This window comes from Pelodiscus sinensis, chromosome 5, assembly GCF_052426305.1.
Source record: "Pelodiscus sinensis isolate ZL-2025 chromosome 5, ASM5242630v1, whole genome shotgun sequence".
Taxonomy (NCBI): domain Eukaryota; kingdom Metazoa; phylum Chordata; order Testudines; family Trionychidae; genus Pelodiscus; species Pelodiscus sinensis.
Genome location: NC_143056.1, coordinates 97,608,913 through 97,629,299, shown reverse-complemented (window position 1 = coordinate 97,629,299; position 20,387 = coordinate 97,608,913). Strand labels below are relative to the sequence as shown.

General features: G+C 43.3%; 1 protein-coding gene across 2 annotated transcripts in view; it reads left to right on the top strand.

Annotated features, from left to right (window-relative positions):
* DCDC1 (doublecortin domain containing 1) overlaps window positions 1-20,387 on the top strand; it is a 605,588-nt gene that overhangs the window by 12,998 nt on the left and 572,203 nt on the right. The gene's annotated exons all lie outside the window — the stretch shown is intronic.

Sequence of the window (20,387 nt, the reverse complement as noted above, 5' to 3'; positions counted from 1 at the left end):
CGATCAGCTGTTTGTCGGCAGATCGGGGGAGTCTGGACGCGATGCCCCGACAAAGAAGCCTTTCTTCATCGACACAGGTAAACCTGGTTTCACGAGGCTTACCTGTGTCGATGAAGAAAGGCTTCTTTGTCGGGGCATCGCGTCCAGACTCCCCCGATCTGCCGACAAACAGCTGATCGGCAGATCGGGGCAGCCATTTAAATTTAAATGAAGCCGCGATTATTTTAATCGCGGCTTCATTTCCCTCTTCCGATCTGGCTAATCTACATGCCTCCGTCGAAGGAGGCATGTAGTCTAGACACACCCTAAGTGGAGTAGTTTGCATTTGTCCTTATTAAACTTCATCCTATTTATCTCAAACCATTTCTCTAGTTTGTCCAGATCATTTTGAATTACTACCCTATCCTCCAAAGCACTTTGCAACCCCTCCCGGCTTGGTATCATTTGCAAACTTAATAAGCGTACTCTCTATGCCATCGTCTAAATCGTTGAAGATATTGAACAGAACCGGTCCAAAAACAGACCCCTGTGGAACTCCACTTGTTATGCATTTCCAGCATTAAGGAACTAATCTGAGAACAGTAATCAAGCCAGTTATGCACCCACCTTATAGTAGCCCCATCTAAGTTGTATTTGCCTAGTTTATGGATAAGAAAGTAACACAAGACCGTATCAAATGCCTTACTGAAGTCTAGGTATATCACGTCCTTTGCTTCTCCCTTATCTACAAGACTTATTATCCTATCAAAGAATGCTATCAGATTGATTTGAAGTTTGTTCTTTACAAATCCATGCTGGCTGTTATCTGTCACCTTATTTTCTTCCTGATGTTTGGTAAGTGGTGAAGGGTTGCATTTTTTTCTGTGATATAAATGGAAGGGGTGCAGGATGTGGGACAGAGGTTGGGTATAAAAAGGAACTAGGGATAGGGAACTGGGGTACAGGAGGGAGCGTAGCATCTGGAAGGTAGTTTGGGTGAAAGAGGGTTGTGATCTAGAGCAGTGGATTGGGATGAAGTAGGGTTGCGGGTTCTGGGATGGGTGTTGGGTGCAGGAGTGGATTCTGACCTGAGGGAGAGGTGTGGGAGGCAATGCAGGACCTGTTAGGGAGCTTTCCCGCTAATGAGAGCTGTGAGGCTTGTGCTAAGAGCGGGAATAGGGCTTGGGGACCCAACATGCACCATGCAGAGTCACATGTTGGCCCCAATAGCCAGCTGCTTTGAATTCTATGTGAGACATGACAGACAGGGAACCTGCACAAGGGTTCCACTGGGCTGGAGACATTGGCGGCCTAGAAGATCATGATGGGCCAGATATAAATTTTTAGTGGTCTGGATTTGGCTCATGGGCCAAATTTTGTCTGCCCTGATCTAATCTGACTTCCTGTATATCACATCATTGAATTGTGTTTGACTAAAGTGTGTCTTCAGTAAAAGTATCCAATTTTAATTTGAACACATCAACAGATGAAGAATCCATGACTTCCCCTTGTAGTTTGTTCAAATGATTAATCGCTCTCGCTGTTAAAAGTTTTTATTTCTCTGGCTTCAGCTTTCTGCCATTGGTTCTTGTTATTTCTTTCTCCACTAGATTAAAGAACACTGCAGTAACTCCACTAGATTAAGGAGCATATTAGTACCTGCTATTTTCTCCTTGATATACTGTAGTCAAATCACTCTCAGTCTTCTTTCTGATGTATTTTTCCATACGTCATTGTAAGACATTTTGCCACACCTTACATAATTGTTGCTCTTTTCTGCATCCTCTCCAATTTTTCAAGATTTTTTTTAAATATAGGTGCCAGAACTGCACGTAAGATTTCAGTATGTCTCACCAATGCAATTTCTGCCAATTGATTTCAATTCAGCTGTTCTTCTCCGACTAAGGGAGTAGGATTTATCTTGAAATTGGCTTTTCTATCACATCTGTAGAAGACCATACATTTGAACAGTTTATACTGGAAGTGAAGAATCCTGATTTCCCTCTCCTGAAAATAACTTTTTTGTACATAGTATAACCATTTTTTATCCATATTGGATGAATTTTAGATCAATGGCTATGTCTAGACTGCAGAGTCGGTATCCTGGAAAAGCTATGCCACGTCCAACGAATGCATCCGCTGTTTCAGAACAATTTCCGGAAATGTGGACGCATTCTTTCACCATCCCTGTAATCCTCATTGTATGAGGAAGAAGAGATGTGTCAAAAGAGCAGGTTTTTCTGAAATTTGGCCAAGTGTGTAGAGCAAACCACAATTTGCGTATCTTTTTCCAGCTTTTCTTTGCAGTCTAGACATAGCCAATGAGTATGCCCAAATTTTGTGAGAGTTGTTCATTAGGCTGCTGAAAATCCATGGAAGACACAGGATTTTCAAAACTTTTGATGGAGTAGATGCGAAGGTTTTGGTGGGAGGGTTTGATTGTTTTGCTTTTTTAAAAAGCAGAAGGTAATAAATCAAGGTTGTGGGTGCTTAGACCCTCAAATGTATCACCGACGTAAAGAAAAACAAGGAGATTTATTATATGATAAAATAAACTTTACGATGATGAGAACAAGTGACTTCAGAAAATGCACCAAAATATGTTTTTCAGTACATTTCCACAAAAATTATTGGAAATGTCTTGTCAATTTATAGCATTCTTGAAAAGTGTACAGCGAGACACATTCAGTATAGTCTTTTGTAGCTCATTAGCAATTTCTTTAATGAGTTTTATTTTTTAGTGATAGATAGTGAAGGTAACAGACAAGTGACAGATTGTTTGTCTTTAATGATTTCCCTATTTCAGGCCCATTACAAAGCAATTAGAAATCTGACAGCATTTTCACTCTGCATTACTGATCATCTAACGTGATGAGAAATGAGAGGTGATGAATATTAATTGTATATTTTCATATGATTATCATAAATTATTACCTTGTCGAATGTGATGCAGGTGAAGTAAGAGCAATGAAGAAAATTCCATCAGATATAATCATTTGAAAGATTGTACGACTTTGTTTTTGTCTATATCTAGCTAAACTATCTCTGCACGTTTTCCATAAGAAGTCTCTAATTTATGTTTAAGCATAGAAGTAATTTTGAGACATTTCAGTAGTTACCTATTATAATGAATTGAATATTAGAAAGTATTAAAAACATGGATTGCAAAATCAAGCATGCAAAAATTAGAGAGGTCAAATGCCAGAATTATGATTGTGCATGCATTTTGGGTGCCCAATTTGAGAATACTCTACTAGGGCCTAATTTTGTAGACTACTTAGTGTTTTAGTATTATCTATGTTCAGAGCAGAGGCCCCATTAACCTCAGTTGTGGTTGTGAGAGCTCAGCCCTTCTGCAAGTATATCCCAGGTGCTCCAGGTTGGTGTGGGGCAGCAGCATGCTCTACTTCCCCATTTCTCTGGCCAGTGCAGGGGGGTCCGACCGCTGCTGCTGCCCCATGTCAGACCCCCATCCTGTAATCCCAAAGTCTGCATTCCTTGGAAGCTGGTTTGCAATGGGAGGTGCGGAGGAAGAGGGCAGAGTGGTGCCAGGAAGGAGCAAGGCTTGTGGGACAGGGATGAGCATGTCCTTCTACCGGAGCAGACACCCCAGCCATCAGAACAGGCCCCAGCCCTCCCTGCCACGTGGCAGCCCCGGCCACCAGAGCAGGCCTCCCCCTTACCACATGGCTGCAGCAAGTCCCGGCACTCTGCCCTAGATGCTCCCTCACCATGCCGTGTCAGCCAGCCCCGCCTGCCAGAGCAGCTGCCTTCTGCGCCAGTGCTGCTTCACAGCTCTCCAGAACAGGTGGGCAGGGGTAAGAATTTTTTGTGTGCAGCCACTCAGGTGTGCACCTTAGTGGGAACTATTGTCCAGTCACAGTCTAGTCCAAATAAGGAAATATGAATCTGAAAAATTTGTTTTTTTGCCCTATCGTACATACATCATAATCCTTTTTCATTATCATTTCATATAAAGTTACAGATTTAGAGTCATGGCATATTTGTTATTCTGTTCCTTAATTTAGCTCAGTTTAGGAATACAGGAATTGGCGCACCTCCCCTAGTTCAGATCTATGGTTCATGTAGTAGGGTTAGGGTGCCTTGGCTCTGCCACTTCCTAGTAATAGTAATACTTTTTAGCTCTTATATAGCACTTTTCACTAATAGATTTCAAAGCATGTTACAAAAGGAGTTAAGCATGATTATCCTCCTCTAATAGATGGGAAAGATAGAATCATAGGACTGGAAGGGACCTCGAGAGGTCATCGAGTCCAGCCCCCCGCCCTCAAGGCAGGACCAAGCTCCGTCTACACCATCCCTGATAGATGTCTATCTAACCTGTTCTTAAATATCTCCAGAGAGGGAGATTCCACCATCTCCCTTGGCAATTTATTCCAATATTTGACCACCCTGACAGTTAGGAATTTTTTCCTAATGTCCAATCTAAACCTCCCTTTCTGCACTTTATGCTCATTACTCCTTGTCCTGTCCTCAGAAATCAAGAGGAACAAATTTTCTCCTTCCTCCTTTTGATACCCTTTTAGATATTTGAAAACCGCTATCATGTCCCCCCTTAATCTTCTTTTTTCCAAACTAAACAAGCCCAGTTCATGAAGCCTGGCTTCATATGTCATGTTCTCTAGACCTTTAATCATTCTTGTCGCTCTTCTCTGTGCCCTTTCCAATTTTTCCACATCTTTCTTGAAATGTGGCGCCCAGAACTGGACACAGTACTCCAGCTGAGGCCTAACTAGTGCAGAGTAGAGCGGCAGAATGACTTCACAAGTTTTGCTTACAACACACCTGTTAATACAACCTAGAATCATATTTGCTTTTTTTGCAACAGCATCACACTGTTGACTCATATTCAACTTGTGGTCCACTATGACCCCTAGATCCCTTTCCGCCATGCTCCTTCCTAGACAGTCGCTTCCCATCTTGTATGTATGAAACTGATTGTTCCTTCCTAAGTGGAGCACTTTGCATTTCTCTTTATTAAACTTCATCCTGTTTACCTCTGACCATTTCTCTAACTTGCTAAGGTCATTTTGAATTATGTCCCTATCCTCCAAAGAAGTTGCAACCCCACCCAGTTTGGTATCATCTGCAAACTTAATAAGCGTACTCTCTATCCCAATATCTACATCATTGATGAAGATATTGAACAGTACGGGTCCCAAAACAGACCCTTGGGGAACTCCACTTGTTATCCCTTTCCAGCAGGATTTAGTACCGTTAACAACAACTCTCTGACTACGGTTATCCAGCCAATTATGCACCCACCTTATCGTGGCCCTATCTAAGTTATATTTGCCTAGTTTATCAATAAGAATATCATGCGAGACGGTATCAAATACCTTAAAGTCTAGGTATATGACATCCACCGCTTCTCCCTTATCCACAAGGCTCGTTATCCTATCAAAGAAAGCTATCAGATTAGTTTGGCATGACTTGTTCTTCACAAACCCATGCTGGCTATTCCCTATCACTTTATTACCTTCCAAGTGTTTGCATATGATTTCCTTAATTACCTGCTCCATTATCTTCCCTGGGACAGATGTGAAACTGACCAGTCTGTAGTTTCCTGGGTTGTTCTTATTCCCCTTTTTATAGATGGGCACAATATTTGCCCTTTTCCAGTCTTCTGGAATCTCCCCTGTCTTCCATGATTTTTCAAAGATCATAGCTAAAGGTTCAGATACCTCCTCTATCAGCTCCTTGAGTATCCTGGGATGCATTTCATCAGGACCTGGTGACTTGCTGACATCTAACTTTCCTAAATGATTTTTAACTTGTTCTTTGTGTATCCTATCTTCTAAACTTACCCTCTCTCTGCTTGTATTCACTACGTTAGGCACACCTCCAGACTTCTCGGTGAAGACCGAAACAAAGAAGTCATTGAGCATCTGCGCCATTTCCAAGTTTCCTGTTACTGCTTCTCCCTCCTCACTGAGCATTGGGCCTACCCTGTCCTTGGTCTTCCTCTTGCTTTTAATGTATTTATAAAAGGTCTTCTTGTTTCCCTTTATGCCTGTAGCTAGTTTGATCTCATTTTGTGCCTTTGCCTTTCTAATCTTGCCCCTGCATTCCCGTGTTGCTTGCCTATATTCATCCTTTGTTATTTGTCCTACTTTCCATTTTTTATATGACTCCTTTTTTATTTTGAGATCATGCAAGATCTCCTTGTTAAGCCAAGCTGGTCTTTTGTCATATTTTCTATTTTTCCTACACAGCGGAATTGTTTGCTTTTGGGCCCTTAACGTCCCTTTGAAATACTTCCAACTCTCCTCAGTTGTTTTTCCCTTCAGTCTTGCTTCCCATGGGACCTTACCTACAAGTTCTCTGAGCTTATCAAAATCTGCCTTCCTGAAATCCATTACCTCAATTGTGCTGGTCTCCCTTCTACCTTTCCTTAAGATCATGAACTCTATTATTTCATGATCACTGTCCCCCATGCTGTCTTCCACTTTCAAGTTCTCAACTAGTTCCTCCCTATTTGTTAAAATCAAATTCAGAACATCTTCTCCTCTGGTAGCTTTTTCAACAAAGCAAGGGAGTGACTGCCTCATGGCCATCTAGTAGGCCAACTTAAGAGCCAGGAGTAGAAACAATGTACTCGGAGTCCTGCTGTGGTGTTGCTCGGTACGCTTAGGCCACACTGCATGTGTTTTTGAGGATAGATATTACTGAGGAAGGTGTAAAAACACGTGATACATAAATTTGCAATAAAATGTCTTCGGGGAAATTTTGTTCCCATGCTGTTAGAGGATGACTTCTGACTTGAAGCATGAGGGTTGGTGGTTTTCATTGTTTATTTAAATGGCTAAGCATTTTTTTAATATGGCTTAACATTTTGTCTTATTAATGTGAACTCCACATGCTGATCATGACTTGTGTAAAATCCATTTCCTTATATCAGCTTTAAATTTATTGCTGTTTAACATAACTGGATGTCTCCTTGTATTTGTTTTATGATGAGAATAACCTTTGTATTATTCATTATTTTATATAATGCTAATGCATAACCTCATATTCATCTCCCATGTAAACATGATATACTTCTTGTGTTTTCAATTTCTCCTTATATTAAAATCTCTCCGTGCCTCTTATCGTTTTCATTTCCCTTGCCAGAATCCATTCTGTTTCCCTACCTCATTTCTGAGATGGGATGACCAAATCTGTCTGCAATATTCATAGTGAAGGAATGCCATTGATCAAATATATATAATAGCATTATGATGTTTTCAATATCATTATCTATCTTTAACTTAATAAACTCTCTTTGTCTTTATGTTTTCTTTGAAGATTGCATAATGGAACTTAGTATGAGTGATTTAAAGTGGTATTTTGAATTTTCATTATTTTAGTCTTGTCTGCACTGAATTTAATCTATTGCTGTGTTGGGCAGTTGGGAGTGTCTGCAGTGGTTTTAACTTCAATAAACTCTTTCCCACCTTATAAAGAACGTACATTATTATAGGAAAAGCTGGTAAACCTCTAGTAAAGGTTGCTTGGCATTTTCCATTAAAAATCCCTTTAATTGTTAAGGCTAACATTTTCCATGTAGGGTATCTACCTTATAAGTTTTTAGCTGCCACAGGAGAGGGGGATTTCTGCTAAAATGGCCTGCCTCTCTACCACAGAGAGTGGGGTGCCTGCTGTGATCAACAAGCACTGCTGCTGCCACTGCTCACAAGCTCACAGGAGCAACACATGATGCATTGACCCTTTCCCATATTCCACCACTTCTCTTTGAGACAAGGGATGTGAATGGTTAATCAGTGAGCCTTAAATGGTGTAAGTTACTGGTTCCAGGGTGGGGGGGGGGGGTGTCTGGAGCAGCCTCTGTCTGCAGTGAGCCCAGGTGCATCGCAGGCAGGGGCTACTGCAGACAACCAGAGCAACCCCTGCCTGTGACGCGCCTGAGCCAGCCACAAACAGGACTGAGCTGGAGCAGCCTCTGCCAGTGTTGGGAGGGGGCTACTCCAATCTGGCCAATTTAAGGCCCACCTTAAATCTGTTAACCAGTTAAAACGTGATGTCTAACTGATTAAACAATTAAACAGGATTTTACATCCCTACTTGAGACCCCCCCACCCTTATGCTGCCCTTCAATCTCACTCCCTGTCCTTGTGACACCTCTTCCCTGCAAGACCATGCACCCCACTCACTCATTTCAGCTCCCTCCTTCGCTACACCTCCCACCCTTGTCAGTAGCTCTTGTAAAATGGCTTGCTTGGAGGTGCAGATTAGGAATGTGAACGTTTAACCAGTTAATGGGTTAAAGTTAACCAGTGGGGGCTGCTCCAGCTCCACAAGGCGTTCGCTGTGGACAGAGGCTGCTCCAGATGTTCACCCTGGCTTGCCACAGTCAGGGGCTGCTCTGGTGTCCCGGCCCAAGCAGCCTTTGACTCCAGCAGGCTTGTGTGCCTCTCATGCAGGGGCTGCTCCTATTTGAGGGTCACTGTAGTGCTACATAATGTTGCAAAAGCTCCAGCTATTCCCCATGGGTCTTGCACTACTGGCGGATAGTGTTAGCCTCAGAGGCTCGCTGTGGTTTCTGGCAAGTTCCAATTGACCTCGGGTGCCTTCCTGATTATACTGGATTTAGGCTTTGGTCTTTTTTTTTTAACTCAGGGAAGAGAAAGCTGTTTACTCAAGATCCAGCATGTATTCTCTCCACCAGCGAACGGCAGACAGCTAGTCTGGGTCTGTCACACATCCCCCTACCCTGCTCAACACAAAGGGGTTGGGCAACTTGGGATATTAATCAGTGCATCTGTGACAGGACATCGGCATTGCTGCAATTGCTCCCTGCACTATGTTGCACATGGAACTGAAATGGTTGGAGAGACACAAACCATCGGGTCAGTCTTGCATTCTTTTCCTTGTTCTGCTCCATCCATTGGAAGGGGCATGGTCTGTCACGAGGACAAATCCGCACCCAAGCAGGTAGTACTACGGTGCTTCCATGGCCCATTTTACAATGAAGCACGCACTCTCAATCACAGCATATTTACGTTCCCTCGGGAGGAGTTTCTTGCTGAGATAGAGTATGGGATGCTCCTCTTCCCCAACCACTTGTGATAGAACTACCCTCAACCTAATTTCGGATGCATCCGTCTGAAGGATGAACTCTTTGGAGAAATCCGGGGCTATTAACACTGGGTTGCTGCAGAGGGCAGTCCATAGGTCCATGAATGCCTTCTATTCTGTGTCGGACCACTTAACCAGGTCCGAACCATGAGCCGTCACCAAATCTATGTGGGGACTTGCTTGTGTGGCAAGTGGGGGATAAATCTTCGATAGTACCCGATGGCTCCTAGGAATGCTCGAACTTGCTTCTTGCATTTTGGATGGGGCCATTGTTGGATGGCCTCTAATTTATTTAACTGTGGTTTCACCAGCCCTCTCTGTACTACATTTTCGAGATATTTGGCCCCTGTGAACTCCATCGCACACTTGACAAGGTTTGCCATAAGCCCAGCTCATCCCAGCTCATCCAGGACTGCCTCAACCTTCTGCAGGTGGGTTTCCGAATTGGGGGTATGGATGACAACTTTATGGGGGCATAGTAGCTTATCCATTAGTCACTGAAAAGTAGCTGGGAAACCAAAAGGGAGGACCGTATATTGAAATAGCCCTTCTGGTATTGAGAATGCCATCTTCTCCTTGGCATCTTTGGCTAGGAGAATTTGCCAGTATCCCTTCATCAGGTCTAGAGTTATTAGGTTTTGGGCGTCACCCAGATGGTCCACTAGTACATCTATAATAGTGATAGAAATGTAGCCGTGTTAGTCTGGGGTAGCTGAAGCAAAATGCAGGACAATGTAGCACTTTAAAGACTAACAAGATGGTTTATTAGATGATGAGCTTTCGTGGGCCAGACCCACTTCCTCAGATCAAATAGTGGAAGAAAGTAGTCACAACCATATATACCAAAGGATACAATTAAAAAATGAACAAATATGAAAAGGACAAATCACATTGCAGAACAGGAGGGGGATGCAGGGGGGGGGGGAAGGAAGGAAGGTAAGTGTCTGTGAATTGATGATATTAGAGGTAGGGAGAGTGGGATGTTTGTGAGTTAATGGTATTAGAGGTGATAATTGGGGAAACTATCTTGGTAATGGGTGAGATAGTTCAAGTGTTTGTTGAGTCCTTTTTGGAAAGTGTCGAATTTTAACATGAATGACAGTTCAGAGGATTCCCTTTCAAGTGCAGATGTAAAAGGTCTTTGTAGCAGAATGCAGGTGGTTAAGTCATTGAGAGAGTGTCCTTTCTGGTTAAAATGGCAAGAAACTGTTTTTTCTTTGTGATCTTGTCTGATATCTGTTTTGTGGGCATTAATCCTTTGGCGAAGTGTCTGAGATGTTTGTCCAATGTACATAGCAGACGGACACTTTCGGCACATGATAGCATAGATTATATTTCTGGATGCGCAGGAATATGTGTTCTTGATCTTATAACTCGGTTAGGTCCAATAATGGTATCAGCAGAATGAATATGTGGACAAAGCTGGCAACGGGGTTTGTTGCAAGGGAAGGTACCAGGGTTGGTATTAGTGTGGTATGTCCTGTGGTGGTTGGTAAGAATCATCTTGAGGTTAGGTGGCTGTCCACATATTCATTCTGCTGATACCATTATTGGACCTAACCAAGTGAGTTATAAGATCAAGTATTCCTACTTTGATTTCCCTAATACGACCTGTAAAATTAGCATGCCCCTTTCGGAAAAGGGGCCAGTGTAGACGTAGCCCTTATGTTTTCTTACAATGGGGGTAACTTGGGCTATCCAGTCCTTCATTTGCAATACATCTTCCACTGTATTCCTCCCTTCATTTGATTCTTCTTCTCAGATCTCTTTTGCTATGTCTAAGATGCCCCAGGGGTTGCATCCCTACAATAATTCAAAGGGACAGAATGTGGTGGAAGCTTGAGGAACCTCACAAATGGCAAACATCAGGTAGGGTATTAGCACATCCCAATCCTTTTCATCTTTGTCTATTACCTTTCTGATCATGGCCTTAAAGGTCCTGTTGAATCTTTCGACCAGACCATCAGTCTGTGGGTGATGAACAGAGTTCCATAAGGTCTGGACATGGAGCAGGGAACACAAGTCCTTCATTAACTTGGACATAAATGGGGTCCCCTGATCAGTGAGGATTTCTTCAGGTAGCCCTACTAGGGCAACGATTGCTACCAGTTCTTTGGCAATCGTCTTAGATGCTGTATTTTGTAGGGGGACAGCTTTCGGGTACCTCGTGGCATAGTCCAGCATCACAAGTATGTATTGGTGTCTTTGGGTCATTTTCTCTAATGGTCCCATCAAGTTCATAGCTATCCATTCAAACAGGACATTGTTGATAAGCAGGGTAACCAATAGGGCTCAGAGATGGGGTGAGGACTGTGTAATTGACATTTGGGAAAAGAGGCACAATACCTCCGGACAGTGCTTTTTTTGTAAAGAAAAAAAGAGTGCCGGTATTCCAGGGGAAAAGTTGTTGAGCTCTGACTGGAGGTGCTGGTACTGCGTCTGGAGGTGCCGGTACTGAGTACCAGCCAGTACTGTCACAAAAAAAGCACTGCCTCTGGACATCTTCGTGTACTCCAGCCAGAAATATTGGCACAGGATTCTTGCCTGGGTTTTTTCCACTCCCAGATGTCCTCCAAACAAGTGACTATGGGCAAGGTTTAGAATTGCCCTTTGGTGTTTTCAGGGTACTAAAAGCTGTTCTACATCTTTCTCTTGTAAGTGAAAGACTGTGTATATTAGGTCCTTTTTGATTATGAAGTATAGACCCGACTCCCAGATTTTTCCTTCGACAGATACCCCATCTATCTTGGCCTCCTCTTTCCTGTCATTCTCATATGGGGGGGTCTTCCACCTGGTCCCATCTAAAAGTCGCTCTCCCAGGACTTATCAGCCCAAACTCCAAGGGCTTTACCTCTTTTTGGTTGATCCTCTAGGGTTGTATTCAGAGCTATCTTCAGGACCCTCCGACGTCTCAGGGTTTTCTCCTCCTGGTGACACTAGGTTTTCTCTTTCCTGAATCTCCTACTGCAGACCGTGTTCATCTGCCTATGCAGGTGGTCCTTTGCATCTGCACCCGGATTCGGGTGCCTAAGGCTTTGGCTACTGTTCTTTGCTTTTTAGCCTTCCTACCCTTCCCCGGGGTGGGGAACAGTTCCTGGGATATCTCAGTAAAGGTAGGAAGAAAACACTTCCCAAGCTGAGATTCCCCTAGTTTGGGGTGCCCCTCTGGTTCTTGCCCCTCTGGATAAATCCAGGAAAATCCCTCCTGATAAGCACACAATATGTATGGAAGGTGGGGAACCACTTCTGCTTGTACCTCAGTGATCTTTCCCTACGCTTCTGTCCTTATAGCTATGCAGAGGTAGTAGCCAACAGTCCCATGATACAGGTGACCCATGTGCATTTGGCTTGTTTTAGGTGGCTGGGCTTCACTAATTTCCCCAAAATCAGGGTGATAGAGCTCCCAGAATCAATAAGCACCATTGTTTCTACCCAGTCTACCTTCACCGGCCTGGTATACTTATGTGGGGTAACTGTGATCCCCACTAGGTTGAGTAGGGCGCATGGGTCCTGGTTAGAATCCTAGAACTGGAGGGGACCTCGATAGGCCATTGAGTCCAATCCCCTGCCCTCACAGTTAGGGATATTAAATTTCTATTAATAAGCTAATTGAGTATTTGATGGAATTTCCATCTACTACATGATTAGTTGATAAGGGGGGTGCTCACTATCTCACTGCACCTCTCCCTTTGAAATGTACAAGAGCCACCCATCGCTCTTCTATATTTCAAAAGGAGACACAGCGGTTCCCTCTGCCTCTCCCTTTGAAATGTACAGGAGCCACTGCTCCCTGATACCCTTCCCCCCCTCTACCGCCCGCAGAGATGATGCTGGGGGTGGGTGGCTTTTAAGCCAGCTCCCCCCAGCACCGGCTCATGCCGTCCCTTGCTGCCTCTCTCTCTCTGGGTATGTCTACACTACCACCCTAGTTCGAACTAGGGTGGTAGTGTAGACATACCCTCTTAGAGTATGTCTAGACTGCATCCCTCTGTCGGCAGAGGGATGCAGATTAGGCAAGTCGACATTGCAAATGAGGCAGGTATTTAAATATCCCATACCTAATTTGCATAAAAATGGCCTCCATGTTTTGCCGACTTAGCACTTTGTTGGCAAAAAGCGGCAGTCTAGAGGGGGATCTATCGAGAAAGAAAGCCTTTTTTGACAGATCCCTTATGCCTCCTGCAAGGAGGTTAACAGGATCTGTCGAAAAAGGCCTTCTTTCTCGACAGATCCCCCTCTAGACTGCCGCTTTTTGCCAACAAAGTGCTGAGTCGGCAAAACATGGTGGCCATTTTTATGCAAATTAGGCATGGGATATTTAAATACCTGCCTCATCTGCAATGTCGACCTGCCTAATCTCCATCCCTCTGCCGACAGAGGAATGCAGTCTAGACATATCCATAGAGGCAACAAGGGGGAGGGGAAGCAACTAGTTGAGTTCCTACTCGACTACCCGATAAGCATTTGCCTATTGGATAGTCAACTAATCATCTAGTCACTTACATCCCTACTCACAGCAGGACCAAGCACTGTCTAGATCATCCTTGACAGGTGTCTGTCTAACCCAGTGTTTCTCAATTAGTGATACGAGTACCCTTAGTGGTACTCGAGAGAAGTCTGGGGGGTATGTCAAGACAACTGAAATTTGGAGAAAAATGAATTTTTGTTTCAAGTTTTGCAGTGATTTATTATTTTTGTACTTTTTACAACCAAAAATGTCATTGCCCGCCCAGCTACAATTAAGTTGTTTAAATAAATGTGTTGCAATAGTAGAAAAAAATTTGTGTGTATCTGAAAACGGTAGGTACTGGGGGTACTTATATTTTTTTTAAAAAAAGGGGGTACTTTATTTAAAAAAAGTTGAGAAACACTGGTCTAACCTGCTCTTAAATATCTCTAGTGATGAAGATTCCATAATCCCCCTAGACAATTTGTTCCAGTGTTTAACCACCCTGACAGTTAGGAAGTTTTTTCTGATGTCCAATCTAAATCTCTCTTGCTGCAATTTAAGCCCATTGCTTCTTGTCGTATCCTCAGAGGGCAAGGAGAACAATTTTTCTCCCTCCTCCTTGTAACACCCTTTTAGATACCTGAAAACCGCTATCATGTCCCCTCTTAGTCTTCTCTTTTCTATACTAAAGCCCAGTTCTTTTAGTCTCCCCTTGTAAGTCATGTTTTCTAGACTTTTAATAATTTTTGTTGCTCTTCTCTGGACCTTCTCCAATTTCTCCACATCTTTCTTGAAATGTGGTGCCCAGAAATGGACACAATACTCCAATAAGGCCTAATCAGCACAGAGTAGAGCAGAAGAATGACTTCTCATGTCTTGCTCACAACATTCCTGTTAATGCATCCCAGAATCATGTTTGCTTTTTTTCCCAACAGGGTCACACTGTGGACTCATTTCTGCAGTACTCCTTCCTAGACAGTCGCTTCCCATTCTGTATGTATGAAATAGATTGTTCCTTCCTAAGTGGAGTACTTTGCATTTGTCCTTATTAAACTTCATCGTGTTTACCTCAGACCATTTCTCTAGGTTGTCTAGATCATTTTGAATTTGACCCTATCCTCCAAAGCACTTGCAACCCCTCCCTGCTTGGTATCATCTGCAAACTTAATCATGCTCTCTATGCCTTCGGATACCCACTTGTTATGCCCTTCCACCAGGATTGTGAACCTTTAATAACTACTCTCTGAGAACAGTTATCCAGCCTGTTATGCACCCACCTAGGTTGCATTTCCCTAGTCTATTGATAAGAAGGTCACACGAGACTGTGTCAAATGCCTTACTAAAGTCTAGGTATACCATGTCCACTGCTTCTTCTTTATCCACAAGGCTTGATATTATATTAGGGTATGTCTACACTACAGAGTTATTTCGAAATAACTTATTTCGAAATAACGCATCTACACACAAAATGCATTTCGAAATGCTTTTTGCTATTTTGAAATAGCGCGTCCACACTGAGTGGACACTGAGTCACATTTAAGGCTGGCCAGAACCAGGTCTGGCAGGGCATCATATCAGGAGTTACTTTGTGTGGCTGCTGCCTAAGGCTTTCTAAGGTCTGTTTTTAAAGGAACCCCCCCCTGGACAGCCAGTTCTTAGCTTTCCCTGCTTGCTTACCTACCTCAGTAAGGGACAGCAAAGCATTTTGTCTCTGAATGCTCTGGTTCCCCTCACTCGGGACACCACTGCACTCTGCAACATGGAGCCAGAGCTGCCCCTGGGCACTCTGGTGCTTCTCGTGGACGCGTTGCTGCAAGCCTGGCTGCACTTCCTGCAGGTTGCCATCCGGGAGGTCCATCAGGGGAGCTGTCAGTATCCAGGAGGCCCTGCGGGAGAGCTTCTGCCCTGAGGAGCACTACTAAGAGCCTCCCTGGTCTGCCCCAGTGGCGGCTTGTTCCTCATTCCTCCCTTACGTCCTTCCACTTACCCCCCCCCCCCGTCCCTCTTCCTGATGTCAAATAAAATACATGTATTTTCATGAACACAAACTCTTTATTTAACAAAACTGGAGTGGGGGAGGGAATGAAACTCTGGTGAGATTGAGGAAAGGCGGGAGAGGGGAGGAGAGAGGGTGGGAGGGGGGAGCAGGAAACCTGGGAGAAGGGAGCTGGAAGGGGGAAGCAAGGGGAAGAAGGAGGAGGGGAAGCTCAGGGCACAGGGTTGGGGGTCTCTCTGGACCAACTTGATTTTCATGCAAACCTGCACCTGGGTTCACATGTGGCCTTTGGTGGCCAGGCTGGCAGGTATCCTGCCATAGACGGCCGCGTTCCTCCGTTTAGTGCAGAGATCTTGGATGTTGGGGGCATCCCCCCCAAACCTGAATAAGGTCCGTGATCTCTACCCTGGACCAGGAAGGCTCCCACCTTCTCCGGGCTCTGGCAGGCTCCTGGGAGCTGGCATACTGCTCCTGGGGAGCGGCAGAGTGGCTTGCTGGCTCATGTTTTGGGGCCACTGGGTCAGGGGCAGTGACTGCTGGCTCTGGACTGGCAGGCTTGGAGCTGGCAGAGACACTGTGGCCAGAGTCAACCAGAGGGAGAGGAGTGTTCTTGGTTGAGTCTGGAGTGGCCACCAGGGCACCCTGGGAAGGCTGGAGGCCCCCTATTTTGAAATAAGTGTCTACACAGTACTTATTTCGAAATAGCGGTTTCAAATTTGGCGTTATTCCTTGTGGAATGAGGTTTACCACATTCAAAATAAGTGCTCCGCTTTTTCAAAATAATTTCGAAACAGCGGTTTGTCTGTGTAGATGCTAGTAAAGTTATTTCAAAATAACGGCTGTTATTTCAAAATAACTTTGCTGTGTAGACATACCCTTAAAGAAAGCTATCAAACATGATTTGTTCTTTACAAATCCATGCTGGCTGTTACCTATCACCTTATTATCTTCCAGATGTTTGCAGATAGATTCCTTAATGACTTGTTCCATTATCTTCCCTGGCACAGAAGTTAAACTGAGTGGTCTGTAGTTTCCTGGATTGTTTTTATTTCCCTTTTTATATTTGCCCTTTTCCAGTCTTCTGGAATGTCTCCCGACTTCCATGATTTTTCAGAGATGATAGCTAATGTCTCAGATACCTCCTCTGTTAGTTCCTTGAATATTCTAGGATGCATTTCATCAGGCCCTGGTGACTTGAAGACCTCTAACTTTTCTAATTCATTTTTAATTTGTCCTTTTATTTAACTTCTAAACCTACCCCATTTGCACTAGCATTCACTATGTTAGGCATCCCATCACCATCCATTTCTTGATGAGAACTGAAACAAAGAAGTCATTAAGCCCCTCTGCCATTTCCAAGTTTCCTGTTATTGTTTCTCCCTCTTCACTGAGCCTTGGGCTCACCCTGTCCTTGGTCTTCCTGTTTCCTTAATATATGTGTAGAACATCTTGTTACCCTTTATGCCTCTAGCTAGATTTAGCTCATTAAGGTTAGTCTTCTGCTGTAGGTGTATCTCCTCTTGGCATGCCGACCCCTATATCTGTGTGGCCTCTTTTTGGGATGCGGTGGCCTGCATCAGTGCTCTCACTAAGTTCTCCATTGTTGTGAAAGACTCTAACCCAATTAAGCACGAGAATAAAAATCAATACCCTGGTATTCTTTTTTTTGTTTGTTTCTTTGTTTGTTTGTTTCCTTCACTCTCTTTCTTCTGCCCCATTGTGAATGATCTCACTGCTGACATCAGTTGTGGCAAAGCTCCAATTATTTCCCATAGGTCTTGAGCTACTGGCTCAAGTGTTAACTTCAGAGACTCGCTGTAGACCTTCCACACGGTCTCTTCTTTTTAATAGAGTCAGGAGTCACAGCCTACTGAGCCATACTCATCACAGGCTAATTCATAAGTTTGGGGTAAAATCCCCTCTGGAGTCCTCATCTCCCTTCTCAAGGCAGTGGTTGAGATGGTGTGGGGAGGTTGAGGGGAATCCAGGCCTGCCCACTACTTCAGGTTCAAGCCCAGGGACCCTAAGGCAGCAGCAACAGGTAAGGTTACTGCTGCTCTCAATCTGGCAGCTTTTCCCTGGGCCACTTCACCAAAAAAATCCCTCCCATTACCTGCTTCTCAGTTCTCTGCTCATACCTACATAGCTCCTGCACACAACATTTCCTCCTTCTTGTCCTTCACTCTTTTCCTTCCCCTTTCCTTGCTTGGGGGGAGCCCTTTTAAAGCAGCACACAGAACTTAATTGGCTGCAGATGTTTAATTAGCCTTTGGCTTCTTGCAAGTTCCAGTTGACTCCAGGTGCCTCCCTGATTATGCTGGACTTAGGCTTTGACCCCCTTTTTTTTTACTCAGGGAAGAGAAAGTTGTTTACCTAAGCTCTAACATGTATTCTCTACACCATGAGTGGCAGACGGCTGGTCTGAGTCTGTCACGATAATGAAATTTAATTTTTTTTTTGAGTTTTCAATTTAAAATGTTAGAAAATGAATTACAAATATCTATGTTAAAAGAACTTTAAGGTTGCATGGTCAAGCACTCTAAAGGAGGTAGGAAATAACATTTTAGGTTACCTGTGCAAAATTTACCTTGTCTATAGCTAATTGATCATCTCTTATTTACACACACTGAAGTACAAAATGTTGTAAAAGGAGAGGGAGATCATTTGAACTGAGAAAAGGGCAGAGTAGCTCATTACATATAAAATGTGTATATGGAAAACTGGAAACATATGGGGGGAAATTGTTTGGGTTTTATGGTCCTGTTGTTATCACACCAACAACATTAACGGTGTGTCTACCCAGCACCTGAAACTCGAAATAAGCTACGCAATTTGTGCTACACAAATTGCGTAGCTTATTTTAAGTCTATTTTAAAATAAATTATTTCATCACTTGGCACTGTGTACACAGTGCCAAATTTCAAAATACAGCGCTATTTTAAGCCATCCCTTACTCCTCATACAGTGAGGTTTACAGGGATGGTGAAATAGTGCATCCACTATATTTCGAAATAACGGATTCATTCAAAAGACATGGGGTAGCTATATTGGGATATCTGTGTAGACATATCCTAAATCAGGGCTACTCAGCTTTGGAAGTCCCGGGGACTACAATGATACTCACAGCACATGCTGAGGGCCACAACTTAAGTGTGATTGCATATATATATATGCAAATAGCTTCTTTCACACTGATGGGCATGAATACAAAGATTAAGCCTTAAACCATGGAGCCGGATCTAAACGTGGCCAGTATAAGCCAGTCAACACCTCTCAGGCTCTGCCCACAAGACTAAGCAGCCAGCACTTCCCACAATGCCCTGGCACTCCCGGCTTCACCTCGCTGGGGGCTAGAAATGCCGACACCCTATACCCATCTGTTCCAGCCAGCCTATTCGCTTGCATTTTACAATGCTCACTCCACCTAGGAGACACATTACCGTTGTGGAGCGTGTTTCCAGTGGAGGCCATGTTCAAATGATCCCACCCAGTGTTGAGCCCCACATAAACCCAAACTGCATTGCGGGCCATAAATAAATAGGCCGCGGGCTCCATGTAGCCCATGGGCCATGTGTTCAGTAGCCCTGCCCTAAATAGTATTAAGCTGTCTCTGATGTAGAGAACATTTTTTCAAGAAAATATGCCAGACTTTTTTTGGCTTTTAATAATCATTTTACAAACAGGTTTTAACTTACTAACTTAAAACATTAAAACATTTATAAATAAGTCTCACTTTTCTTATATGCAAGCACAAAAAGAAAGCAAAAATGTGTGTTTGATAAATTTTCCTCTATAAGACTCTGTGATCCTTGCAAACACTTGAACATTTTAACAAACAGTCAAATTCATCTAAAAAATGTATTAAAAGATCCAAATAAAATAATAAAAACTTGGCATGTCTGTGGAAGTATGTTTTGTTCTACAGAAATGTTGTATATTTCCAGTGTCTTTGAAACTGGGATGTAATGAGCTAAGACATGTTTAGGGAAAGTGAGTTCCACAACCTTTTTTTTTTAAAAAAATAATGGAGATTGCCTATCTCCTAGAACTGGAAGGGACCTTGAAAGGTCATTGAGTCCAGTCCCCTGCCTTCACAGCAGGACCAAGTACTATCCCTGATGAATTTTTGCCCCCAATCCCTAAATGGCCTCTGCAAGGATTGAACTTACAACCCTGGGTTTAGCAGGCCAATGCTCAAACCACTGAGCTATCTCTCCCCCCAAATTCCAACCTGAAGTTTGGTCATTCTTTCTAAGGTGAAGTCCCTGTAAGGTGAGTAAAGTGAGAATGTAGACGTCCTCTATGTAGATACTTAAAGAGAAAGTTGTTAATACAGCACATCCCTTCCCTCAAACTTTAAAAACACCTAGCAGATAGGTCTAGCTTCAGTCTCTTAACAAACATACAAAATGGGAAATAACTGGTTAGGCATTACTACAGCTGAAAAGGTTCTGGGGGTTATTGTGGATCACAAATTCAACATGAGCTGACAGTATGATGCAACTGAAAAAGAGCTAATATAATTCAAGGTGTATTCAAAGAAGTATCTTAAGTATGACACAAGAGTTAATTATTCTTCTATACTGAACACAGGAGAGGCCTCAACTAGAGTAGTGTATCCAGTGTACTACAACTTAAGAAACAAGTTGACAAACTGGAGAGAGTCTACATGAGAACAACAAAAATAGTAAAAAGTTTAGATAACTTGACCTATTAGAAAAATGTTAAACTCAGATTTTATTAGTCTTAAGAAAAGAAGACTGAGGGAAAACCTGAAATAGTCTTCAAATATGTTGTAGATCATATAGAGCATGTGTAGAGCAAGGTGATCAATAATTCTTCGGGGATGTCCCCGTGGGTGCT